This window comes from Capsicum annuum, chromosome 5, assembly GCF_002878395.1.
Source record: "Capsicum annuum cultivar UCD-10X-F1 chromosome 5, UCD10Xv1.1, whole genome shotgun sequence".
In the NCBI taxonomy this organism is placed as follows: Eukaryota; Viridiplantae; Streptophyta; class Magnoliopsida; order Solanales; family Solanaceae; genus Capsicum; species Capsicum annuum.
This window is the reverse complement of record NC_061115.1, coordinates 99,270,703-99,297,845: the sequence shown is the minus strand read 5'-3', so window position 1 is coordinate 99,297,845 and position 27,143 is coordinate 99,270,703.

The window sequence follows — 27,143 nt, the reverse complement described above, 5'->3', positions numbered from 1 at the left end:
ATCGCCATACCAGCCATACTTGCAAGCATTTATCCATAGCCAAACTATTTAGGTTAAGAGGATTTTCAAGTAACCTTTCTGTTACCATATTAACCTCTTGGTAGACTTCCATGTTCTCTAAAAGCATAAAAAACTATCCTTAAACCTTTGTAAACCCATTAAATAAATTCCATTAATGCATTCACTTTGGGTATTTCTATGTATCCTGCAAGATTTTCAAAATAGACCAATGATGACCACCAAAACCTTAACCTTTAGATCATTCTAAACCATTTTAGACCATGCCAATCATTTAAAGAATTTATATAATTTAAACCATTAAAACTGTGAAAAATTATCCAAATACATTAAAGGTTCAATTACCAAACCAAACTAAGCAAGAGTTTCAATGAAAACCTAATAATAGAGTAAAAACATTCTTTGGGGCATTTTATCGTACATGTTGAGGGCACACACTTACCAAGGCCAAAATCAACGTGTAAATCACCATAATTAGGGTTAATCAAGACCAATTGGTTAAACCATAACCAAAAACCAACCATATATGAAAACCATTACAAAAACATGTCAAAACATACTTTAAACCAATGCCAAACCATATGCATAAAGACCCTCAACAATATTTTGAAATCCACCATTATAGATTCATAAACCAATATTTAAAATACAATATCCATGACTTTATTTTGAAATAACAATAAGGGAATGAGTATATGCCTTATACAAGAGGATTTCAAAGAGAAACATGACTCTTGAGGCTCTTTGAAGAACACATGAGAAACCTTAGCCTCCAATCTTCTAAGAGAGTGTTTTATATGATACTTGAAGTGTTAGGATCCTTTTATAAGTGTTATAGAAGTCCATATAGGGTTTTATAATATGATTACAATAGGGTTTAGGAGTAGGAAATGTTCAAACTACCCTTATCTTAAAAATTAAAATAATCCATGTGTAGGGGTACGACTCACCTTACCATTCATATCCAAGGGTACTTGCTATACCCCAACACGTACCCCAACTTGTATCCAACCTTTACAAGACCTTACCTAATGGTTTATATACTACTTACCCTTTCTAAATCATACCTAAGGGTACGAGTGGTAGCCTTAATATTATCCACCAACTGTATAATGGGCAGATTATACTAGACAACTCAAACATAGACCATATGACTTGTCCTATACCACTCATAAGCTCTTATACGACTCTTACCTATATAAGTTGTACCTTGGGCATTATCTAAGTGATCCTACTGCCTAGGGTATGATTGGAGCACCTAGATATAGGCACACTATGACTCATAAACAAGGGTACGAGTGACTTCTTTGAGTCATACCAAGTCTAAAAGGGTCCAAACTTTGGAAATTTTCAAGGGTCCAAATCCTAGGATCATTCAATATATATATATATATATATATATATATATATATATATGTATGTATGTATGTATGTATAAATGTATGTATATTTCTGTATATACATTTATCGAATCAAGTTTATCCATTCCCTATGATATGATTATATAAATGATTACCAAATCAAGTTTGGATATTGGGGTATGATGTTTATAATAGAGATACTGATTTAAGCCTGAAAGTGGAAAATGATTATATTGTGGCATGTTATGGATAGATTCTAGTGGTACCATGATAGTTATAAATGAATTTTAGTTTATAAGAGATAACTAGACAATTAATGATGTTTAGTTGATAAGAGATAACTAATTGGTATATGATGTTTTGTTGACAAGTAATGGCTAGATGATAAATGATGGTTAGTTGATAAATGGTTATTGGTGGATAAGGGTAAATTGATAAATGATTATTATATGGCAATGATGGTTAGTTGGTAAATGAAGAATAGTTGTGTCATTCTATCTTTGATTGTACTCTCCAGGGTTATGGGGGCCTGTGTTGAGTGACTTACCTTTCCGTATTAATTGGCTTATCGGGGCTAATTTTGTAATTACGACTGCATGTGTTGATTCTTTATGTTATGTTATTTCTCTAGCTTATTTACTTATTTATGCACAACGATGTTGAAGCTATCTCAGGTTCATTTCTGAACCTTGACTTAGTAATACTATCTTGTATTTTATCATATCAATATCATGATTTAGCTCAGTCAACTAATGATGCGTACTAAATACTCGTCGTTTTGGTACTCATACTACACTTCTGTACCTTTTTGGTACAGATATGAGTACTAGTTATTGTCGTTGATTTGATATTTGTGTTGTGTGAATTTCCAATGATAGGATGATCTCTTGGAGTCGGTGTTGCCCATTTTCTTTGGCCTTTATGTCTAGTCTTTAGTTTCAAGACAGTATTATGTTGACTATTTTAATACGAGTTGTATTTATAGTCGCTCTTGTACTGGCACTACTAGGTCATGAGATGGATTTCTTTATTGTTGATTGTCCTTTATCTATTGCTATTGCCTTGCTTATTTAAAAGTTACATATGCTGTTTTTTGCCTTATGTTGGGCATTTTCCACCAATTTAACCCCTACATTCATCTCCAGGTTATGAATTGGCTTACCTACTGGAAGGGTTTAGTAGGTGCCATCATGACTCATAAATTGGGTTGTGACACCAATGACCTCTAAAATTCATAACATACACTTAGACCAATACCTTAAGAACCTAAATAGTCTACGAAACCTATATAGTTTGCTCTACCTGCCCATCGGTCTGAGGGTGAAAAGTTATGCTATGGTCCACCTGAGTACCCAACTCGTTCTAAAAAACTCTTAGAGTCTAAAAGTGAATAACAAGCCCCAATCTAAAATGATAGATATAGGCACTCCATACAGATGAACTATCTCACAGACATAGATATGGGCGAATCTCTTAGCACTGAAGAATATTTGAATAGGATGGAAATATGTCGATTTGGTAAACCGATCTATAATAACCCAAATACTGTCTAAACCATGGGAGGTACGTGATAACCTATTAACAAAGTCCATGGTGATCTACTCCCACTTCTACTCAGGAATGGGAAATATCTAAATCAAGCCACCAAGCCAATGTTACTCGGCCTTTAATTGCTGACAACATAGGCAATGAGCTATAAAGTCTTCCATATCTCTCTTCATGCAACTCCACCAGTAGTGTTTCCTTAAATCCCTATATATCTTACTTGTACTAGGGTGGATAGAGTATCTTGTAATGCCCAAGCTAAACCTTTACTCTGAAGATTATATTGTCGCTGCCAAATATAGTAACCCAACAAAGGTTGGGATCAAATCCCAAGAAAATACATAGAATAGTCACTCTCAGCTGTTGTAATCAACGGGCAGAACTGGAAAAATAAATAGAGGACTTGAATAGGAATATTGAACAAGTAGGTAATATCAACTTCGATTGTAATCAGTCGTAGGAGAACACCTAGTATTGTGTTCCCTTAGGCTTCTACACTCTATAGGCTTATCGTGCTTTATTGAATAAACCTGATACCTTGCATACAAAATCAATAATTTATGTACCATCAACAGTCTTTTGGACGAGCTGACAAATTTCACCCTTAACCTTTTGAGTCTCACGATGTTACCTTACTAAATCTTATCTTGATCCCAGTTAACTATTAACTTTTGAGTCTCTAGTTATTAGATAACAACGAACCATTTTACTTAGACAATACCTAGTTGCATGGATCGACAGTTAAACTTCCAATTACTATTATTATTATCGTTTCCTAGTCACTACTTCTTTTTTGGAGTAAGTAGCAAAGATCTAGGTGGGATCCTAACATTTGCAACTGCTAAGATATCTATTAAAGTGAAGACAATACAATACATGCATGGGTATTGGTTCAAAATAACAAAAGCACTTCCCCTACTTCGTCAATCCGCTAAGATTTTCACAACCCTAGCTAAGGGTTTTTAGCTGCTCATGGTTATGAAGTAATCAACAATATTCATGATTAAAAGAATAAGATGAATCACAATAATCACCAATGAAAATCCCAAAACTTTAACTGAATTAATTAACTGAAATCAATACAAGAGAATTCCAAGACCAAAATCTAATCTCGAAATAAAAATATATTTGTAAGTATCAAGAGTGTGTCACTTCTACTAAAAACAAATAAGGGGTATTTATAGTACATGAGGAAACCCTAAAATCAAAGACCAAATGAAAAAAGAAAAAAAGGGTCGGTGGCCACATATGGTGTCCACATGCATCACAGCCTTAGATGCATGCACCACATGCGACCTGAGACTGGGTGCATGTAGACACCTACATGTGCAGGAAAAATTTCCTACAGCTTCTACTCTCGGGATTTTGGACTTTTGGTACTTACCTTACCCACATGCGGCCCATATGTGCTACATGCGGTCCACATATTGACATAGGTAAGTCTTGGAAGTTATTTTTCAGCTCTGTTACCCTTGGGATCTCCAATTCTGGTACCTTAGTCTAATACAGACCACATGTGCTACATATGGTCCACATGTAGACATAGGTAAGTGTTGGGCCTTCCACTACTTGTAACTAAGTTTCAAATCTTCAACTTTTATCATATGGTTTGGTCACGATCATCTAAAAAGTGTCATGAATACCCAAAATTTAATCAAACAAGTTCCTAAAAACACCATTTTCATCTTTTTTATGAACATAGAATCCAAAACCTAGTTTCCTACAAAACATAACAATAATGCATCATATCTAACAAAATAACCTAAGAAACTTGCATATTTTTATAGTTTTAAGTGTTGAAAGTGCTATATATATAGCACATCAACACCCTTAACTTAGAACATTTGCATGTCCTCGAGAAACACAACACAACAAAACAAAACATGATGCCTAATTAGGAGGTTCTAAGTTATCCAAGGCAGTCAATTAACACTTTAAGCTCAAATCACAACACCCCCTCCTATCATACTTTTCAAAACCAACTATGCATAAATATGAAGTACAATAATTTGACATAATCGGATTAAGGCATGGCATTACATTAGCAATAAACAATCATGTAAATGCAAGTTACACTACCCAAACACTTAAGGAACTAGCAATATGACTCATGTACCTTCACAACAAAGATGTCCTACTCACTCATATGAAATAATGCATGTCAATGTAGGGACAGTTAAGAGACACTCACACTCAAAAGAGAAGTTCTAATCAATGTGCATCAAATACCATATGCTTGCTCTTATTATCTTTACCTTAGCATTCAGTCAGTCAAGTTAGGATCACTATAGGACTTTTCTTGGCTTGTAATATAGACTTAGAGGGTTGATATGGTACATATCGACATATTACGTGACTACGCCTCCTTGGCACTACACTAACCTTGGGGTCTCACTTATTAGCCAACTTTCTTTTTATTCCACCCTTATTTCTCCATTTTTATTCTTTATTGCACATGCAGGTTGGGTGTGGTCTTTTATTCTTTGTTTTTCACTTTTCACAATTTTTGTTTTCTTTTTCTTTTTCTTTTTATTTTTCTACCACACCCAACCATACTAATTTTTCTCTTATTTTACTCTCCTACATACCCAATTTACATTGCACACCCCTATGATATCCACCCTCAACTTAGGCAATTTTCTTGAGTTGAGGTGCACAATGTCGAAGGAGGAATAGGACAAAATAGGTTATTGCAACACAAATAGGAAGGTGAAAGGTGAAACAAGAAAGGCAGTCTATAAGGCTCAAAACACGAATCAAGGGATACTATTTCATAGTGGAAAGGTCATTAGGTTAAAAGTGGACTAAAATAAAAAAATGGCCTACGATCCTTTCCTAATCTACTATTTACAACCTAGGCAAAATTAATCAGGCAAATTCTGAATTCAACACTTAAAGGGAACTAAGTAGCATCGCATACACACATGGAATAGAGTCAACATTACAAGCTATTACTCATCTGGTTCATACAATTGTTAGTAAGGGATTACATATCCCTAATCCTAATGCCATAACAAAATCCATAATGTTCACATTTATATACATTCACAAAGTTCTAAAACACAGTTTTGGAGGGGTATTATTTCTCTCAAAAATTAATAAAAACTTCCCTAAACACCTCCTAATTACACAATAACACAAACATAATATGAAACAAAATACAATATGTCACAAATTTTAACCTAGACATGTAGGTTTTACAATTATACCGTGGATGATAGAAAAAGAAGCATAACAATAAAAACCCGTAGCGGCTATGGTATACCACAACACCGAATAAAAACTGTGCATTATCCACAATGCATAAAAAATAATGTAAAACAAATAAAATAAAAACATACCTGGGATGCACAAAGCATCCATATCATGAGCATCTCTAGATGAGGGCATATCAATTGGCGGAGGCAGTGGTGGTGGAGGTGTACTACTAGAGATACACCCACTGCTAGCTCTGCATGCCTCACCTCTCAACAACTACAGAATCCATTGAATCATGTCTAGCCTTTTTAAAGGCCTGGTCATATTACATATCAGGAAACTACAGGTCTCTCATGTGTCCTTTATTAGCCCCAACTATTTAGGCCTCCTCGTCTTCCTTCATGAATAAATCAAAATATCTGGGTATGTGTGGATGTGATATTTAGACCTCTGGGGGTATGACTAAAGGTGTGGCTACCACATGGCTCTCTGTGAGAGAGTATACCTCTACTCACAATATATCCATTTCCTCCCTCATTTAGGCTAGCTCCAATATTTCTATCTCTATAAATCAAGTTATAACCTATTTCTCAAACATATCAAGATAAGCTTATAAATCAGTGCGTAGCTCTTTGTGTGGCCTCCCATATAGCATCTACCCTGTCAAATCTAGTCCAAACCCCTGAACACATCTACCCTATAGAGTATTCATCTTGATCTCAACAAATTAAAATCGAGCATTAGTAGCCCTCTTCCTATCCACTAAGCTCTGCAAGAACTCTCAAGATATCATAATCATACCTGTAGTAGGAGCTGTAGTGGATGGGTGAGTGGGATTTAAAGATATGCCAACTGGCTCTGAGGTTGAATTTGGGCATTATAAAGAAGTGGATGATGTTTCCTCATCCTGAATACTCAACTCTGGGGCCTCTCTATGCTCCTCTATCCCAAGATTGACACTAACTCCCCTAAGATTGACACTAACTCCAACATCACCTCCATGTACTACACTCGTCTCTATGGAAATTAATGGACCTTCAGTCTGGACTCGAGGTACTATGGCAGGCTTACTAGATCTCCTGGGAAGGTTCGGATGTGATAATCCTTAATACTGTTCGTCTGCACCGTGGTTGTTAAAAGTGTCCTCTTATCTACTCCTATTATCTCAAGTATACTAGCCTCATCACATAACCTCTAAATTAGGAAGAGGAATAGAAGATTCGTCATCTCTATGAAAGCTCTATCATGAATCTTATGCCAGATAAAGGCTGCAAGGTTAATAGCATATCTGTCTATCAAACTAGAAATTACCCACTCCTTCCCAAGTCAAAACATTATCTAAAGTAGTAGGGAATAGTCAATATCAAATGAGCAACCACCAAAACTTGGCATTAAAAGTCAGCAAACCCTTCTTTATCACACCATGTCCCTTGATACACAAGGTCTTATCACTAAAAAGTGATATAGTTGTCTATCCATATAGCTATCTCAACTCTCTATTATCTATGCTCAGCATCTCTCATAATATGTCTATCACGTGTAATTTTTTATCTATAGTCAACTCTGATATGGATACGGGAGTGATATAGTCTAGACTAATAATGACCAGAAGAATAGTCTTTGCTGAAAAACCAACCCTGACCCCTTTCATAAGGGTCTGATTAAGTTGTGCCTGCTCTATGTGTCTCATCAGGCCTGGAGATCTGCACATCAATAGAACTATTGTGGTACAGTATGATGCATAAACTCTCGCACCATAACAAGTATATAATAATTAAGTGGTTTAGTCATCCACTCTAACTGATAACAATCAAAGAAAGCCTACAACTATGGTACTCGACTTTGCCCAGATAAATCAATCCCACTTTCTTAAAAATAAGCCTCTTGGGTCTATCGGCCTCCGAAATGCAACTGTTATACTGCATCCCCTCCACAGACCACCTTGGATTTTCCTCCTTAAGAGGTGCCTTCGAGGCATGTGTGGATGCGAAACTCTATCCCTGTTGTACTGGTGTGCCCTCATCTGGAATGGTCATTTTATGGGAAGCCTGCTTTGTATCCTTCTCAGACTGGGTTACATCTGAATGTTGTACATGAATGGTGGTACCCTTATCAGACTAGGGTACCACTGATGAATCATCCTGCTCTATAACCTCGCATGAATCCTGGGAACCCTTCTCAGACTAGGGGTCCTAAGCTACTCTCTATGTATCATGATCAAAATCTGCCTTATCTTCATCATCATCATCAGGTGGAGGAGAATATGGAGGTGATCTCTATGCTGACTTCATTTACGGCTGAGCTACACATGCCTGTGCAACTTGGATAATCTAAACAGCCTTAGCCCGAGCTGAGGCTGAGTAAAGGCTGGCCTTCTACCCTAATTTGACTGATCAAGTAGCGGTTGTCCCATAGTGCCCAATAAAATAGTCTCGGCTACCTGGAATATCTTTTCTTTAGTAATTCTGTGTGTCACCATCTCTGTAGCATCTTTAAGTCATGCAATTGGGTACTCCTCCACTGGACCACTAGGCTTAGGAGACTTATCCCATCTTCTCAAGGCATTCTTTCTTCTTCTTAGCACCTTTTGGTGCCATGTATACTTAAAAAACTAGTCGTTAGTTTCCAATTGAATGAAGGATTACAAAAGTTGAACAAGAACTCAAAATTCAAAAAGTTCAAAATTTTCCTCAATTTTCACACCCTTATAACTTATTTGATGTCCTAACAAATCCAATGTGTACACATATACCGAAAATCATGATTTTTAATGCAAAATACATGTCCAACCTTAGGTATTACTCTACTTGTTCAAGTTCAACTTCCGTTAGGGCCTAACTTTAGAATTTAATTCAAAACAAGGCCCCACATTAAGATTTTAGGCTAATTCAAGGCTCCTATATACAAGAATGATTGATTCTATATATTTTGCATGGGAATACATATATCAACTTGTTTATTCAATAAATAAATCAATACATAACCCTTATGAGCTGAGAAAGTTACCTCTTTTATGATAATCCAGAAGTAAACAATGAACAAATCGAGAAAAACCCAAGTTTGAACTTTTTTTAATGTGTTGGGACAAGTTGGTACCTTACATAAATTTCAATTTATCCTTTCTTTAAGTGTAGGATTAGTTTATGATTTGAGAGAAATGTTTGAATTTAAAGACAAATGTGAGTTTTGAGGATTTGAATGAGTTATAATAAGGCTAAAAGTGTTTAAATATAGAGGGGGCGATTTAGGTCTTAATTATACATTGGTGGGCCTAAAATTTTAATTAAAATTTAGGCCCACAATTTAGCTACCCACGGTATCCACACGTGCCTGCCACATACGGCCAGCCATAGGGCACATGTACCACATGTGGTCCACATGTGCAGGGCATTTATGGGCCAAAATTTGTGGCCCACTTTCCTACATTATGGACTTGACATTTTGATTTTTTCATAGCTACTTATGGTCCCGTAATGTGAATTTATAGTTATGAAAGTATGATTATGTTTCAAAGTAACTTTCCATTCTCATCCTCAAAAAAATCATCTTTTCAATTATTGCTCAACTTACTTGGACCGAGTGGGACTTGTGACCATGATGGGTCGGCCACATGATTCCTTTACCTATAAATTTATAAATTTAGCAATTCTACCATATTTTGGGTAAGTCCATGAGTTATAAATCTACAAAAGCAAAACAAACAAAAGTGAACACTAAAATAGTGGAATTTACTCCTACTCAACACTTGATTTAACATCGTGGCATTATGTTGCTTTGTTGGTTACTCAGACTTCACTAACAAGCTCATGGGTTGCCTTTTATGAAATGCTTGATTTAATATCGTAGCATGAAGTGGGTATCTTTACTACTCATAATTCATCAAGGTACCCATAAGAATACCTTTCTAGTTCGTCAATAAAATCTATCACCGACACCACTCTTATGTCAGTTTATTGCTTCATTATATTTTGGATGTTAATGTGGCCTCCTCACCATTAACTCTAAACTTTAGCTCTTATTTTTTTATGTCAATCATCGCTCTACCTATTCCTATAAATAGTCTCCCCAATATGATAGGTATGTCGGTGTCAACCTCACAATCTAGAATGACAAAGCCAATAAGAGATATAAAGTTATCAACTCTAACAATCACATAAACAAAATTCCTATTGGTTTCTGCACCATATGATCAGCCATCAATAGCTATATTGCATTCGGTTCAGAAGGGCTCTAGCCCAATTGCTTGAATATAGCCAGCGGCATTAAATTTATGTTGTTTCGCAAGTCATATAAGGCTCTAGTGAATTGGGATGACCCCATAGTACATAGTATAGTGAATGATCTGAGATCACCTTTTTCTGGGCCAAAAGACCTAGTAATGACTGCAGTGCAGTGGTGGAAAACATCAACATCCTCAATCATAGCTCTTTTCTTCTTTGTTACTAATTGCTTCATAAACCTAGCATATCCAGGCATCTACTTCAATGCCTCAAGATGAGGAATATTCAAGTTTAACTCTTTTAGTATCTTAATGAATTACTTGAATTTTTCTTCCTCTCTTTTCTGCTTTAGTCACTAAGAAAAGTTGGGGGTGCTCTTGGAATTTATTGTATTTACTGCTCAACAACTAGACCCTTACCTCTTTACTTACCAATTGTATCATCACCACCTACTTTTTTTTGACTCCATAACAGATGTCTCATCAGTAACGACCTCATCATGTCTTGGTGCTTCCATAGTAGTTAATAGGGGATCTATAGGGGTCACACCGCTCTTTGTGGTAGTGGAAAAAACATGACCATCGTTTTTTGGATTTTGTGTAGTGTTGCTCAGAAGGGTACCTGGATGCCTTTGGTTTAGAGTTTCTGACATCTTTCTGGATTGTTACTTGAACTGCTTGATTACAGTGGCATGAGATTCAACCTTCTGGGTCAACCCTAAAATGTTAGCCTTAATCTCCTTAAGATTGATCTCCTAATTTTCTTGAAACTTTACCAACTCAGTCAGCATCTCTTCTATTCTTGATTTTGCATCTCTTCTGCCACGTGGAATGTACCAATCTCCCTTCTTTCTATAGTTATCCTTCTTTCTCCAGTCACTATCTCACTCCCTACTATGGTCTCTGTATCTTTCATAATATTTTTGGCCTTGGTTCCCTTACCCTTGGGCTAAAAAACACACCAACTAATGATCCAGATAGTTTGTTTCCTCCTCTAATTTTGACTCGTAAGCTTTGGAAGTTGATCCTTGTTCTCCCACTGTGTTTACTTTCTTAGAACTCGCTGCTGCAAACTTCTTTTCTAGTATATACATATCAGTTCTTAGCAGCATAATATCTTGCACTATTGAATCATCAGCTACTTTCTGGTCGCAAGAGACACCAATAGCATAGTGCCAAAACCTCTCTATTCCTCCTGAGATTTCCACCCTCAATTATTGAGTGAGATTTGATCTAGCATCTCCGAAGCTTCCTCTCAGCACATTTTTTGTAAAAGCTTCTCTGGAGATGGTGTGCTATGGCTCTGGAACTGATGGTCAAGGATCTATAGAATATTTCTAATAGGCTCGTTCCTGACATCCAATGGTTGGGCACCATACTCAGCTTCTTCTTGAACTTGAACAATTCCTTGTACATAGATTCTGACTGTAGCTACATGAAATTATAAATCTCATCCTTAAGCTGCAGCAACTTGGATGGAGAAAAGAATCGATTTAAGAATTGCCTATGTAACTCGTTCCATGTAGTGATAAATCCTCTTGGCAGTTTTCCTAGGCATAAAGATATTTCTCCTGTAAGTGAGAAGGGGAACAACCTTAATCTAAGAGCTTCTTGATTCACACCTTGATTTATATACAAACTATAGATCCCAATGAAATTTGCAAAGTACATGTTTGCATTATCTGTAGGTAAGCCCAAAAATTCACCCTTCAGATTTAAAAGTTCTATCATTACGCTTGTTATGTCAAACTTAATGCATGGGGTAAAATAGGAGAAACAATAGCTCCCATCTCTACCAGCTCAACGTTACCCAAATCTTCTTTATCATCATTTATGGCTACATATACTGATATGCTAGGATCACTTGAGGGCGACCTCCTCTAGCTTTGTTCTAATTTCCACCGAGTGCTGCTCGGCGATCTATTTCTTGTCTCTACTCAGATAGCTCTACCACCCTATCTATCCACTAATCTATTTTTGATTCCCTTCTCTCATAATGACTTGTACTAAAGGCACCCTTGTTTACTGATCAATAATATCCTAAACTCCTTCAGAAAGAAAGGGAGGCACATCATTATGAATCGCTTAAGGAATGTTATTTCTTTTCTATTCCACCATCCTACTAGGTGTTTTTAGGACCCTCTCTGGATTCAGATTCACTAGGAGTAAGGGATTAGCTCTACTCTATGTGTTAGGCTTACACCGCATATACCAAAATAAGAACAAAAACAAAAAGACCTAAAAATTGTAACAACTTCAATTCATAAATCAACACTGTATTCCCCAATAACGATGCCAAAATTTATTAACGCCCAAGATACACCTTCAATTTAAACATTATGTGGTCACTTCCAAATATAGTAGCCCAATAAATGTTGGCATCAAATTTGAAAGAAATATGTGGAATCATGGCTCTAAGTTGTTGTAATCAATAAGCAAAACTGGAGAAGTAAATGGGGGGGATTTAAGTAGCAATATCAAACAAGTAGCTAATATCAACTTTGGATTTAATCAGTCTTAATTAAACACTAGGATTGTATTCCCTAGCTTCTCAACTCCATAGGCTTATCGTGTTTTATTGAAATAACCCGATACCTTGCATGCGAAATCAATAAGTTATGTACCATCAATAGTCTTTTAGATGAGCTGAAAAATTTCACCCTTTACCTTTTGAGTCTCAAGATGTCACCTTACTAACCCTTATCTTGATCCCAGTTAACTAGTACCTTTTAAATCTCTAGTTATTAGATGACAGCTAACCATCTTACTTAGATAATATCTAATAGCATGGATCAACAATAAAACTTCAAATTACTATCATTATCATCTTTCCCTAATCACTACTCCTCTTTTGGAGTAAGCAGCAATAATCTAGGTAGGATCCTAAAATTTGCAACTGCTAAGATATCTATTAAAGTGAAGACAATACAATGCATGCTTGGGTATTAGTTCAGAACAGTAATAATATTATCCCTACTTCGTTAATCTATCAAGGTTTCCACAACTAAAGATAAGAGTTTTTATCAGCCCATACTTGTGATGTAATCAACAACATTCATGATTGAAAGCATAAGATGAATCACAATAACCACAACTAAAAATCCCAAAACTTTAACTAAATTAATCAATCGAAATCAATATAAGAGAATGCTAAGACTAAAATCTAATCTTGGAATCAAAATGTGTTTGTAAGTATCAAGAGCATGTCACTTATTCTAAAAAAACACATAAGGGGTATTTTTAGTACATAAGAAAACCCCAAAATCAAAGCCCATAAGAAAAAGAAAAAAAAAGGTCGGTATCCACATGTAGTGTCCACATACGGCATGGCCTTGGGCCCATGTGCCACATGCGGCTTGAGGCTGGGTGTATGTAGACACCTACATATACAAGAAAATTTCCTGCAGCTTCTGCTCTTGGGATTTTATACTTCTTCCACTTAACTCACCCACATGCAGCCCACATGTGCCATATGTAGCCCATATGTTGACATAGGTAAGTGCCAAAAGTTATTTTTAAGCTTTTTTAATCTCAGGATCTCCAATTCCTGTACTTATCTTAGTCTTATACAGACTACATGTGCTACATGTAGTCCACATGTAGACATAGGTAAGTGTCAGGACTTCCAATACTTGGAACCAAGCTTCAAACTTCAACTTTCATCACATGCTTTGGTCAAGAACATCTGGAAAGTGTCGGGAATACCCAAAAATTGATCAAATAATTAGCCAAAAACACCATTTATTATCTTTTTCATGAACTTAATATCCAAAACCTAGTTTCCTGCAAAACTGACCCAAAGCGTATCATATCTAACAAACAACCCAAGAAACTTGCATATTTTGATAGTTTTAAGCATCGAAGGTGCTATATTTCTATAGCATATTAGTATCTAAAGTTGTGGGCCTCACGCAATATTGATTGGATCAAATCACCAACCCTTAGAAAATAAACATAACCATCATACCTTAGAATACCCTCTCGCAGCTAAAGTAGCTCACCTGGACTAACCACTCCGTACCTAATCATGAATGACACAAAGTCATCTATCCTTAAATAACAACTCCAGATCTGCTTAAATAAGGTAGGTCTTTCCTCAACCCTAGCAAGTATCCATTTGGCATTATAAATATGATGTCACACCATTAAGTTGGCTAAATACTGGATGTCCCATGCCAATAGCATCTCATAAACCAAAATAGAAGTTAGAATACCATACTGACCACTTTTTTGTTCAAGGAATCCGCTACCATATTTGCCTTGCCTGGATGGTATAAAATAGAGATCATAATCCTTAAGCAACTCTATCCATCTCAGTTGCCTAGAATTAAACTCTCTCTGGTTCATAAGATGTTGAAGACTATGATGATCAGTGTAGTTCTCATGATGCACGCCATATAGATAATGCCTTCAAATCTTAAATACAATAACTCAACCTTGCTATATCAAAACACACCTAAACCAATACTAAAACCATCACAATATATTGCAAATACCTCACTCTTAATAGAAAGATATAACATAGGATCTGATATGAGTAAATCCTTAAGCCTTTGAAAGCTTAACTCACATACCTCGGGCCAGTGGAAGGGGACCTCCTTTTAAGTTAATTTGGTCATCAGTGTTGTAATAGTAGAAAAACCCTCAATGAACTGCCTATAGTAACAAGCTAAACCAATGAATATACAAACCTAAGATGGATATGTAGACCTATTCCAATCATAAATAGACTCAATATTTATTGGGTCCACCATAATCCCACCCTTAGGTACCACATATCTTAGGAATGTCATTGACTCAAGCCATAGCTATAATGACCCTCCTAGTTATTTATCATATTTCCACTTATATTTGCTATTTGAGCTTCTTCATAGCTTTCCCAAGTAATTCATGACTTGTTGGGATGAACCATTTGGTTACCAGGTAGTTAGTTTGGTTTTTAGAACTAATTCCCTGTTTGGAAGTCTTTGTTTATTCCAAATAGCCACCAGGAAAAAATTTTAGTAAAATGATCTCGTATGTGAATTCTAACAGCACCAGCAGTTCTGGAATATTGATTTTAGGCTAGGTAGAACATTGGTTTGGGTCCTAATGCACCCAAGCTCATTTCGACATATTGGTAAAAAATTTAGAAGTATAGGTGTAGGACCCACATTTGGTAGAAACAAACTCAAATTGAAAATATAACTTTGTCAAATCATCAGAAACATTGAATTTAGTATGGCTACATAGTTCATTTGCAAAAATCAAATTCCAAATAAATCCTGAGGCGTTATTGCAAACTTGAAAATTTTTTCCAAGTTGCTGGTAATGGTGCCATGGCGATTGCGCAAAGATCACCATGATCGCGCCATGGAGATAACACAATAGAGATTATAGTCCTAGTAATGGCGATCGAATATCTCTTTGCCTGGAGGGTTTATAAATAAAGCCCAATGTCGTAAATTTGGGCATTTGGAGACCTAAAAACCCTAAATGGGTATGATAACTCAAAATTGAGCGTTTTGAGTGGCTTGGGAGCTTTATAAACATCTTTTATCATGATTATCATTGAAATTAAGGTAAGATTTCATTACTTTATTGATGAATTTCTTGGTTTTTAACTCCTAACCCCAAATTCGATTAGAGCTTAATTTTAGACCAAAGTTTGCTTTCTTTTTACCTATTTTTGAGGGTTTTGATTCCATGAGCTTGATATCATGTTGGGTTGGCCTCAAAAGCATATTTTATGTATGTGGAACCCACTTATGTTCTTAGTGTTGTTTTTGGACCCAAAGCATAATGGTGCAATATGGGTATCATTATTCTCATATTGATGAGTATATTATGATTTTAATAGTGTGATGGCATTTTGGGATTGTGAAGGGAAGATGGGAATATTGCGAATGATATAAGGTTTTGCAATTCGTCTTTAAGGTAGGCTTTTGTCTACTCTTTTTTGTAGATGATGTGTGATATTTATTGTGTCAATATGAATATTAAGATTTATTATAAGTAGACTAAATTAGTCTGGATTATTGATGTTTGAGAATTAGATGAGGTTGTTGAACCCGTAAGGTGGTATGTTTATGACCCTTTTAGAATACACTTTCTTTCTCCCTAGATTGGACTAATTTATGGCATTTATATGATGTGATGTTTAGCTTGGGATGTGGTTTTGGCATTAGAAGTATGGTTAGTATATTTGACCTTAGTTGCGCTAGCCTAGTGGATCTTGAAACTGTGATTTGGGTAAAATTAACATAAATGCCCATGTTTCTAGTTGAAGTTCCTATCTTAGGTTTGGTAATGGCTTACTTGACATCTAGAAGTTGAAATAGATACCTTAGACTTGTCAGGGTATAAGTTGCCTAAATATGGAAATTGAGTATTAGAAGTGGGATCGTCCGGCCCACCTTAAGTTAAGACTTTTGTTAGCCTTCGAGGACTTATTTATAGATGTTAGGCATAGTTGGGACTAGTAAACCTTAGTGTAAGGTTACTTGATGGTTTTTCAAATAGTAATGGTATTTTACCCCAGATAATGACTAATGGCGTATGGCTATGATATTTCTTAGAAAAATGATAATTGGCCATTAGATATGATATTCCTCGTAGTCATGATACATGGACTATAGATACGATATGCCTTGTAGATACTATATGCCTCGTAGTTATGAGTTATGCTTATTGATATATTATGCCTCGTAGAAGTGAGAAACCTCATATATGTGAGATAATTATAGATATGCTTCATAGCATATAGAGATGTTATGCCTCGTGATTACGCTATGGCCTATATTTATGAGATGATTTATATATACATGATTATTAATATGAGATCCAAATACATATGTTGTAAGTATTTTGGATATATTATTGGGCCAAGGGCTTGGTTATGATATGAGTTGACCATCTGGGAAGTGTTTATCCTTGTAAAAGGTATGATTGTAGTTTATGAATATATATATATATATATATATATATATATGTTAATAGACACATCTCTCCGGTATGGGACAGAGAAAGATGTGGTAGGATGTTTATGACTCTAATGTTTGAATACTAGTGATGGCATGTTGGTACATTCATGATTGTTGCATCGATAGTTGATATGATTCCTATTATATTATAATATTATAATGGTTATCTAACAGCGCCCAAGCGCACACGCAAGTGCACGTGATCTACCAAGTAGTAAAGTGGCCAAATTAATGCCAAGTATCAATCCCACAGAGACTTGATTTAACAATGATTTAATTTTAGTTCACAGTGTAGATTAATTTAGTGCAAGAGTAACCAAAAAGAGAGTTTGTAATTTTTATAAATTAAAAATAAAATAAATAATGCAAAAATTAAATTCTTGGAACAACAAATGAGGAAAAGACCAGGGTTAAAGCACTCTGAATAATCATACTATGTTATTGAATTTCATCCGTTAATTCGCTTATCTTGGTTGTTGATTCATAAAGTTAATTGCATGATCATGGTTTCCCAACCTATAATCTTTTACCTAATGTGGATATTACAACTACATCGTTGAGCGGGGATGTAATAATCCAATTACGTTAATTAAATCTATCATCCTACGTAGGAATCAAGTAAGGCATCTAAGTACATCCCTGTCCTAGATGCTAAATTTAATTCTTTATTTTATAAAAGAATAAAAATCAACACTTTGTTTATTCCCATGTTCTATATCCCTATTACCTCTCCTGAGATCAAAAGGTCAACAATATATGTATTTTGTGGGAGATCAATCCATAAAATAATTAAAACAAGAATAAACAAACAATCAAATATGATAAGCAAAATTAAGCAAATTTAATCCAAAACAATAATAATCATGTTCTTGACTTTAACCTCAGAAAGGGAGTTTTTAGCCACTAATATTCATAATCACGATCCAAATATTCGAATACATGATATGAAAAATTAAAAGCTAAATAAAACTTAAAAAACCTAATAAACCGTGTAGCCGTTTTCGCTTTTCGTCAAAACAGTTCCCATCCCCTCAATAACATGTCCAGTGGGTTTTATATTATCTCTAAAAAACTTTCAAGTTAACCAAGGAAATAATATGGTTGTCCAGCTGTGTACCCCACATGACCATCTGTTAATTCTCATCCCAAAAGGATATGAACTTGATAAGATTCCCACTTAAAAGTCTTGGTCCGCGTGCCACTCTTAATTATCATAGGACTGTTGTGTCGGCGCATGAAATTGTTTTTTGTATTGAATCATCAATGCGACGCGTCGAATTTGTGTTGGTGTACTAGAATTAGAATTGAAAAAGTCTTCTAAGTTTAAAATGTGTGACCCTCGAAGCGATGCGTCAACTTCGCGTTGACTCACTGGAATTTGCTTCCAAAATTTTGGTTAAATGTTGAGAGTTCTATCCTTTGCCCATGCCTTTTGTGGTGTATTTTCAATGAATTTTTGACCTTTTTATCATCAATATATCACTGTATTTAGCACACAAATACTCCTATAATATCAGACACCATATATTAAATATCAAAATAACACAATATTCTCAACAACAAATCAAAACACAAGCTAAGATAAGGCAAATTCGCAATGATCTTCCACTTCTTATTCCGACTCTTGACTTAATCAAATTGAACTTTGCTCATTACAAAAAAGTTATTTCACTCATAATTACACCATTAGAATATTTGTAACAAATTAAACACATTATAATCCACCGAGACCAACTAGACATACACCTAACTCAAGCTAGTAAAACTGATTTTCCGGGTTGAACTCTAAATGACTCAATTAAGCACAAACTTGTTTGAAAAATACCTTGAACATTGTAATCACACACTTGGAAACTTAAATGCTTATTTATATCAATATTAACACATAAAGGACATGAATTTCTCTCAAAACAAGGCAAAATAAGCTAGAATAATAATACAAAAGTGTATAAAACTACCTCAAATCATCACCCCACACTTAAACTCTTGTTCATCCTCGAACAACTATTTACTCTAATCATAAAAATATGAGATGATGCTACACTTTTACCAAATGTAAGACACTCAAGCTAGCAATACAGTGACTACACAGAATGCAAGTTTCTACACAAAGCATGTTATTTACACAATTGAAAGCTCAAAAACACCACTTCAAAACATCCTAGCCTCAAGAATTGACTCACCTAAGTGAAAAAATCATGTTTATAATTCAATCAAGGATATTATATAAATCACCCACATTCATCAAACATGTGCCCCTCACAACAAGAGAGTTATGCATAATCACTCACAAAAATGCAATTTATAACATAATGGGTACAAGAATCAAATTACGCTCACTCTCACAAAGAATTCACAAGTTACACACAATGAACCGTAGGATTGCCCTTGGTGTAATGCTACACTAATAGTCGAATGTAAAGCTTAGGATCAAATAGGTCTTTTTGGGTTGTAATTTAGGCTAAGATACGGGTTGAACTATTTAGGAATAGTGACTAACCTCTCTAAGAGCTTTAATACACTATATTATACATTTAAAATCAACATCCAACAACCAAATTACACCTTTTTCATCCACCCATCTCTTTTAAGCATTTTCACAAACACTTGGTGTACGTAAAGTTTACTACCATATGAATCAATTTTTCTCTTTTTTTCACAATCATGGAAATATTTCCTTCATCAATCCACCACACATCAATTATAAACACCAATAACTATTACCTTGGTGGGTCAATTTCACCTTTTTCTTCTTCAATTTCTCAAACTTCTTTCTCAATTATTATTTTCTTACTAAAGCACTTAGGAGATTTTTGGATCAAATTATGGTCTATTAAAGAAGGGATTTAGCTACTTATAAGGTTACCAAAGAAAAGGCTAAAGGCTCAATGGGGTTTAACTAGGAAAATACACAACGGAAGGTAAAAACAAGGTATAAAACAAGGCTATCAAAGAAATGCCTATATCATCTCCTAAACCCACATTCTTTATTTCGCTTCACACAGAACCGGGCAAGTTCTAGACATCACATGCAACAAGGAATATACAAAATACCTCACAATACATGGCACATGCTCAAATAATAGGATCATCATAGATTCTCAACCAACAATAGCATGAATTCAAATTTAAGCCAACATGAACAAGAGTCATAAACATGAGCCTATGAGTCTCAAAAGTAGTAATTCACTCAATCAACATGCTTTTACCAAACAAAACACTTTCACCAGGTAATCAAAAATAGCACCAACAAGAATATCTCACTTATTCCTAACCTAAAAATTTTTAAATTGAGCCAAAATTTAGAAATTTTCCCACCCCACACTTACAAATCTACTTTGTCCCTAAAGTGAATTTAAGAGTAAGAGATAGAAATACTTTTGAGGCCTATAGGCCTAGCTAGATGCATCTTCACATAAAAAGGGGATCCATGGGACCCCACACTCAAGTTTTGCCATGCTTCTTAGCTCAAGTTTCTGGTACTCAAACTTCACATTAACCTGTGACTCAATCAAAAATAAAAACTACATAAAATAAAAACTAAAAACTTAAAAGAAAACTTACCTAATTAACTTGGGTTGCCTCCCAAGCAGCGCCTGATTTAGTATCGCGGTATAACCCGTATCAACTCAACCATATTTCTTCACCCTTTTACTCTCTTTTTGGATCCATTTTTCATTCATTTCAAACTTTTTTTACTTTTTAACATGTTGGGAATTGGTGGTTTTATCTTAGGCTGCTCAATCAAGTATTCGGAAGAGGTCTTTAGTGGCTTAGGCACCCCACACTTATCCTTTTCATGCACATTGATCATGCATATATCTTTGTATAAGGGATTTTCAATGGGGACCTTGAAAAAATCAAATACCACTTATTCATCATCTACCCTCATCTTGAGCGTGCCTTCTCTAACATCAATCAAATCCCCTCAGGTCGCTAAGAATGGGCTCCCCAAAATAATTGGTACCTGTTCGTCTACCACAAAATCAAGAACAAAAAAGTTAGTAGGAATAAAAATTTACCAATCTTTATGAGGACATCCTCAATGATTCCATCCGGATATGCTATGGATTCATCTGCGAGCTGCATAACTACTCGTGTCGCTCTAGACTCTCCCAAGCCCAATTTTCTAAATAATAATAGAGGCATGAGATTTATGCTTGCCACTAAGTAACTCAATGCATGGAATTCTTTTCCCCCAATTTGTATATGAATAGCAAACCTCCCATATCTTTTAATTTCTTAGAGATTTTTTGTGTCATCACAGCGTTACACTCTTACGTGAGTGTTATCACCCCCACATCCTACAATTTTACTTTCCTAGCCAGCATATCCCTTAAGCACTTTTCATACTTGAGAATAATCTACAAAATATATAGCAAATGTAAATTAATATGAAGCTCTTTGAATATATCAATGAACTTTTTGAATAGGGCATCCTCATTCACTTTTATTTCCCTCTGAGGGAAGGGTAGTGGAAGCCTTTTCTTCACTTCTTCTATAGCCACTTTTACTTTAAGTAATCAGAATTTCTTGAATTTTTAGAAACTCTGTAATTTACCTGTTGGGTCACCACATCAGCATCTACCTCCTTTGTTACCTCAGGAGGTTCTCCTTAAAGCTTTTTGTCACTTCTCAAAGTGATTGTCATAACTTGCTTTGGAGTTTCAGTGTCAGTTGGAAAACCACCTTGTGGTTTGTTATTTAATGCTTGTTGTATCTACCTAACCTGCAACTCTAAATTTCTCTAAGCTACTTTCTGATTATGTAATTCTGCACTTTGACTGTTTAGATCTACAACCAGTTGTGTTTGACCAGCTAAGATTTATTTTAATATCTCTTCCATTATTATCGTAGACTGATTTGATTGGGTCTGGGGATGTGGGGCATCCCATAGCTGATTAGGTGGCTGAGTTTGTCACTTTATATTATAGGCATTACCATAATTTGGCCGTTGAACATTGCCTACATACATCATAGATTCTAGATTTAAAGCACACATGGTAGCCACATGACCACTATTTCCACACACTTTACACCAACCTACAGCTTGTTGGATGGCATTGACTGTTATTGCAGGTTGTGTCGCTCCCAACTTCATGCTGCTGAATAATGTGTTGATCAAATTCTGCAATGCGAAAACCTAAGTTGATAGGGCTGTGAATTGGTCCACCTCTAATACACCTATAATTCTATTCGTGGCACTTCTAGAATCTATATACCACTCTGGATTTCCTTGTGCAATGCGGTTCAGCAATGTGTACAACTCATCATAAGTTAGCTCCAATGCTTGACCACCTGCAGCTGAATCTAGCAAAATCTTTGTATTGTGATCAAGATCTTCTACAAAAGTATGAGCAAGTACCTCATTAGACTGTTGGTGATGTGGACAATCCCCAAAAAAGGCGTTAAAGCATTCTCAAGCATGATAGAGGTTTTCATCAGGCTGCTATTTGAAGCTCACTATCTCACTACAAAGTCTCACAGTCTTTTCTGATAGAAAGAATCTGATGAGAAACGTTCTGGCTAAGTTGTCTCGGGATGTGATTGAATTGGCTAGCTCCACATTCAACCACCTTTTACCTTTCCCCAAAAGTGAATAGGGAAACAGTGTTAGCCTCACATAAGCTAGAGTCACCCCAGTTGGAGTAAAATCTATCTGTAAGCTCAATGAAGGTCTACAAGTGGACTTGTGGATCCTCGTGTGAAAGCCTTGCAAACTATCCACTGCTAATAATAAGTTGTACCATATTGTATTTCAACTCGAAATTCCCCCTGTTGCCGATCTTTGAATTGGGGAAGTCAAGTTCATTGGAAGTAGCACTGCCACTTCCCTAACCTTCCTACCAGTTGCTTGTTGTTCAACAATAGGAATAGTATTCTATTGGTCGTCTTGGATTTGCAGAATTCTGGGGAGAAAGATTGCTTCTCTCCTGCATGGATGGTAAAGTTGCTCAGGTTCAGAGCTTGGTTCAACTAAGTTATGATCCCTTGACATCTTTCTACTTTGAAAACCTATTTCCTACAAAAACAAAACCAAGACCAAGCATAAAAAAACACCAAATAAATCTAAAAGTAAAACTAAAATAAACAATTGCTAAATAACAAGTCCCCGACAACGATGCCAAGAACTTGATAGTTCCCAAGCGGACACACAAGTGTACGTGGTCTACCAAGTAATTAAGTGGCCTAATTAAAGCCAAGTATCAAACCCACAGAGACTTTATTTGACAATGATTTAATTTTACTTCACAGTCTAGGTTAATTTAGTGCAAGAGTAACCAAAAAGAGAGTTTGCAATTTTTGTAAATTAAAATACAGTAAATAATGCATAAAATAAAATACTTGAGACAATCAATGGAGAAAAACCTATGGTTAACTCATTCCAAATAATCATACTAAGTTATTGAATTTCATCCATTAATTTGTTTATCTTCGCTATTGATTCGTAGAGTTAATTGCATGATCACAGTTTTCCAACATATGATCTTTTACCTAATGCAGATATTACAACTATATCGTTGAGCAGAGATGTAATAATCCAATTAAGTTAATTAAATCTATCATCCTATGTATGAATCAAGGAATGTAAGTACATCCCTGTTCAAGACGCTAAGTTTAATTCTTTATTTTATAAAAGCATAAAAACCCAAACTATGTTTATTCTCATGTTTTATATCCCTATTCCCTCTCCCGAGATCAAAAGGTCGACAATGTATGTATTTTATGGATGATAAATCCATAAAATAATTAAAATAAGAATAAACAAATAACCAAATATGAAAAGCCAAATTAAACAAATTTAATTCAAAACAATAATAATCATGTTCTTGTCTTTAACCCCAGAAAGGGGGTTTTTAGCCACTAATATTCATAGTCATGATCCAAATATTTGAATACATGATAGGAAAAATGAAAACATAAATAAAAAATAAAACACCTAATAAACTGTGTAGCTGCCTCCGTTTTTCGTCAAAACAATTCCCTTCCCCTCAATAACGTGTCTAGTGGGTTTTATGATGTCTCCAAAATTTTTCCAAGTTGACCAAGGAAATAATATGATTTTATAGTTGTGTACACCACGTAACCAGCTATTAATTCTCATCCCAAAATGAAATGAACTTGACAAGATTCCCACTTAAAAGTCTTGGTCCGCATGCCACTCTTAATTTCACATAGGACTGCTGTGTTGGTGCATCAAATTATATTTTGTATTGAATCATCAATGCGATGCATCGAATTTTTGTTGGTGTACTGGAATTAGAATTGAAAAATTCTTCTAAGTGTAAACTGTGTGACCCTCGACGCGACTCATCAATTTCGCGTTGACTCACTGAAATTTGCTTCCAAAATTTTGGTTAAGTGTTGAGCGTCCTATCCTTTGCCCATGCCTTTTGTGATGTATTTTCAATAAATTTTTGGGCTTTTTATCATCAATATATCATCGTATTTAGCACACAAAGCCTAATACAATTTCACACACCACATATTAAATATCAAAACAATACAATATTCTCAACAACAAATCAAAACACAAACTAAGATAAGGCAAATTCGCAATGATCTTCCACTTATTATTCCGACTCTTGACTTAATCAAATTGAACTTTGCACATTACAAATAAGTTTTTCCACTCATAATTACACCATTAAAATATTTATAACAAATTAAACACATTAGAATCTACCGAGACCAACTAGACACACACCTAACTCAAGCTAGTAAAACTGATTTTTCGGGTTGAACTCTAAATGACTCAATTAAGCACAAACTTGTTTGAAAAATACCTTGAACATTGTATTCACGCACTTGGACACTTAAATGCTTATTTAAATAAATATGAACACATAAAGAACACGAATTGCTCTCAAAACAGGGTGAAGTAAGCTAAAATAATAATACAAAAGTGTAGAAAACTACCTCAGATCATTATCACTAACTAAAGGTTAAATCCCACTTTCTACCTTCATAATGGATTTTTTCATAATAATAGATGTCAATCTTTGATGAATAACTTATAGGTAAAAGAGGTTAATAATGATATTTTAAAGCCTTGACCAAGATAAGTTCTGGCCTATGATTTGATACTACTAATTACTCTTACCGTAAAAGATTCTAACCCTTTCTGCTATTTATAATGATTTAGTCTCAAAGATCACTTTAGACATACGAACTTACACTCTTTTTGCCACAGCCTGAGTTCATGTACCTATTATATATATATGCTTATTGATAATGTGATATAGATGATAAATGATGAATTATGGACATATGGTCTACCTTGTTCTCTTTTCATAATTATTTACTTTAGCTCTTATGGAGCTTGCACTTTACTTTAGACCTTGTGGGGATTTCACTTTACTTTAGCCCTTGAGGAGATCGCTCTCTATTATTAACATTGATTTGTATAATATGATGATATAATGATACTTGACAATGCTAGTGGATATTATGATGATGTATGAGGCCCGACAAGGTAGCGGATATTAAGATGATATGATGATAACCGGTAAGGCCAGAGTATGAGTATGATCATGATAGTTATGACAGTGATGGTTATGACATTGGTATTATGATATTATGGATTTTGTTGCACTCATACTTGCATGTGCATTGCCTATCACTAGTATGCGCCTATGTCTATCAGCTAGTATGGGATGGTTGCATAGATATAGGTGATGACTATGCATTATATTATTGTATATTGATTGATCCTTTTGAGCTGGGGGTGGTGGGCATACACATAGGCTCGGCTAGGTATTTGGTTACCTAAAATAGCCGGTTTTACTCATGATGTTATTAATATTTTTATTATATTTAATATGAGCATTGATATGTCTAGCTTATGACAAATTGGACAATGATTCGGTATCATGATTTGAGGTATGATTCTTTATTTTTCTATCTTATGATTTTATTATTATGTGTGATAAATTCTTAATGAGATAAACAGATTAGAAACCCTGAGTATGTTAGTACTAAATCCTAATAGGATTAAAATAAGGCCTTAAAATGGAAACATGATGATCTAGGATGTGCTTTGAGTTAGCCTTATAACTCTGTATATGTACATCTAGCTATATGTGGCTATGGTATTACCGTATACCCGTTCCTTCATTATTTATGTTATATATTCATTCCTTGGCCTTATATATTTCTATATAATTTTTTTATCCGTTATTCATATATTGGCCAGGCATACACGGTGTAGTGTTGAGATTTGTAGGTATGGCTAGAATAGGATAGTTCATCCTTGATACTTTCTTAGCCTTATTATGTTAAGTCTATTGGACATGAATAGGATAGGTTATCCTTATTATCTCATTGGCTATTTTGTGTTGCTGAACACTGGTGTAGTTTCCATTCTGTTTATATATTATATATATCTGCTTTATCTTTGGAGCTCAGTTGGTAGTTGCCTGCTAAGTACCATTCGTTGGTACTCATACTACACTTCTGTAGCATGTAGATCATAGTACGGATTATCGTCATTGATGTGTGCGGAACAACCATGGTTCAGAGACTTGAATGAACTCCTGACGTTTGAAGTATTACTTATCACTCTCTTATGTATTATACTAGTCTCTATGTTGTATTTAGTGATAAGTTATATTAGTGTATTTATTGTACTTCACTTTGTACTTTTGTATTATTAGCAGCTCTTGTACTAACACCACCAGGTTTTAGGATTTATTTATGTATTTGTTATTTTGTTACTTTTAATTTGCATTCTTTCCTTATTATATTTGGTAGTCAATTACTAGTCATTTTAGACTACGGGTTTGGATTACCGACTGGTGGGTTATAGTAGGCACCATAATTATCCAAGAAGTTTGGATA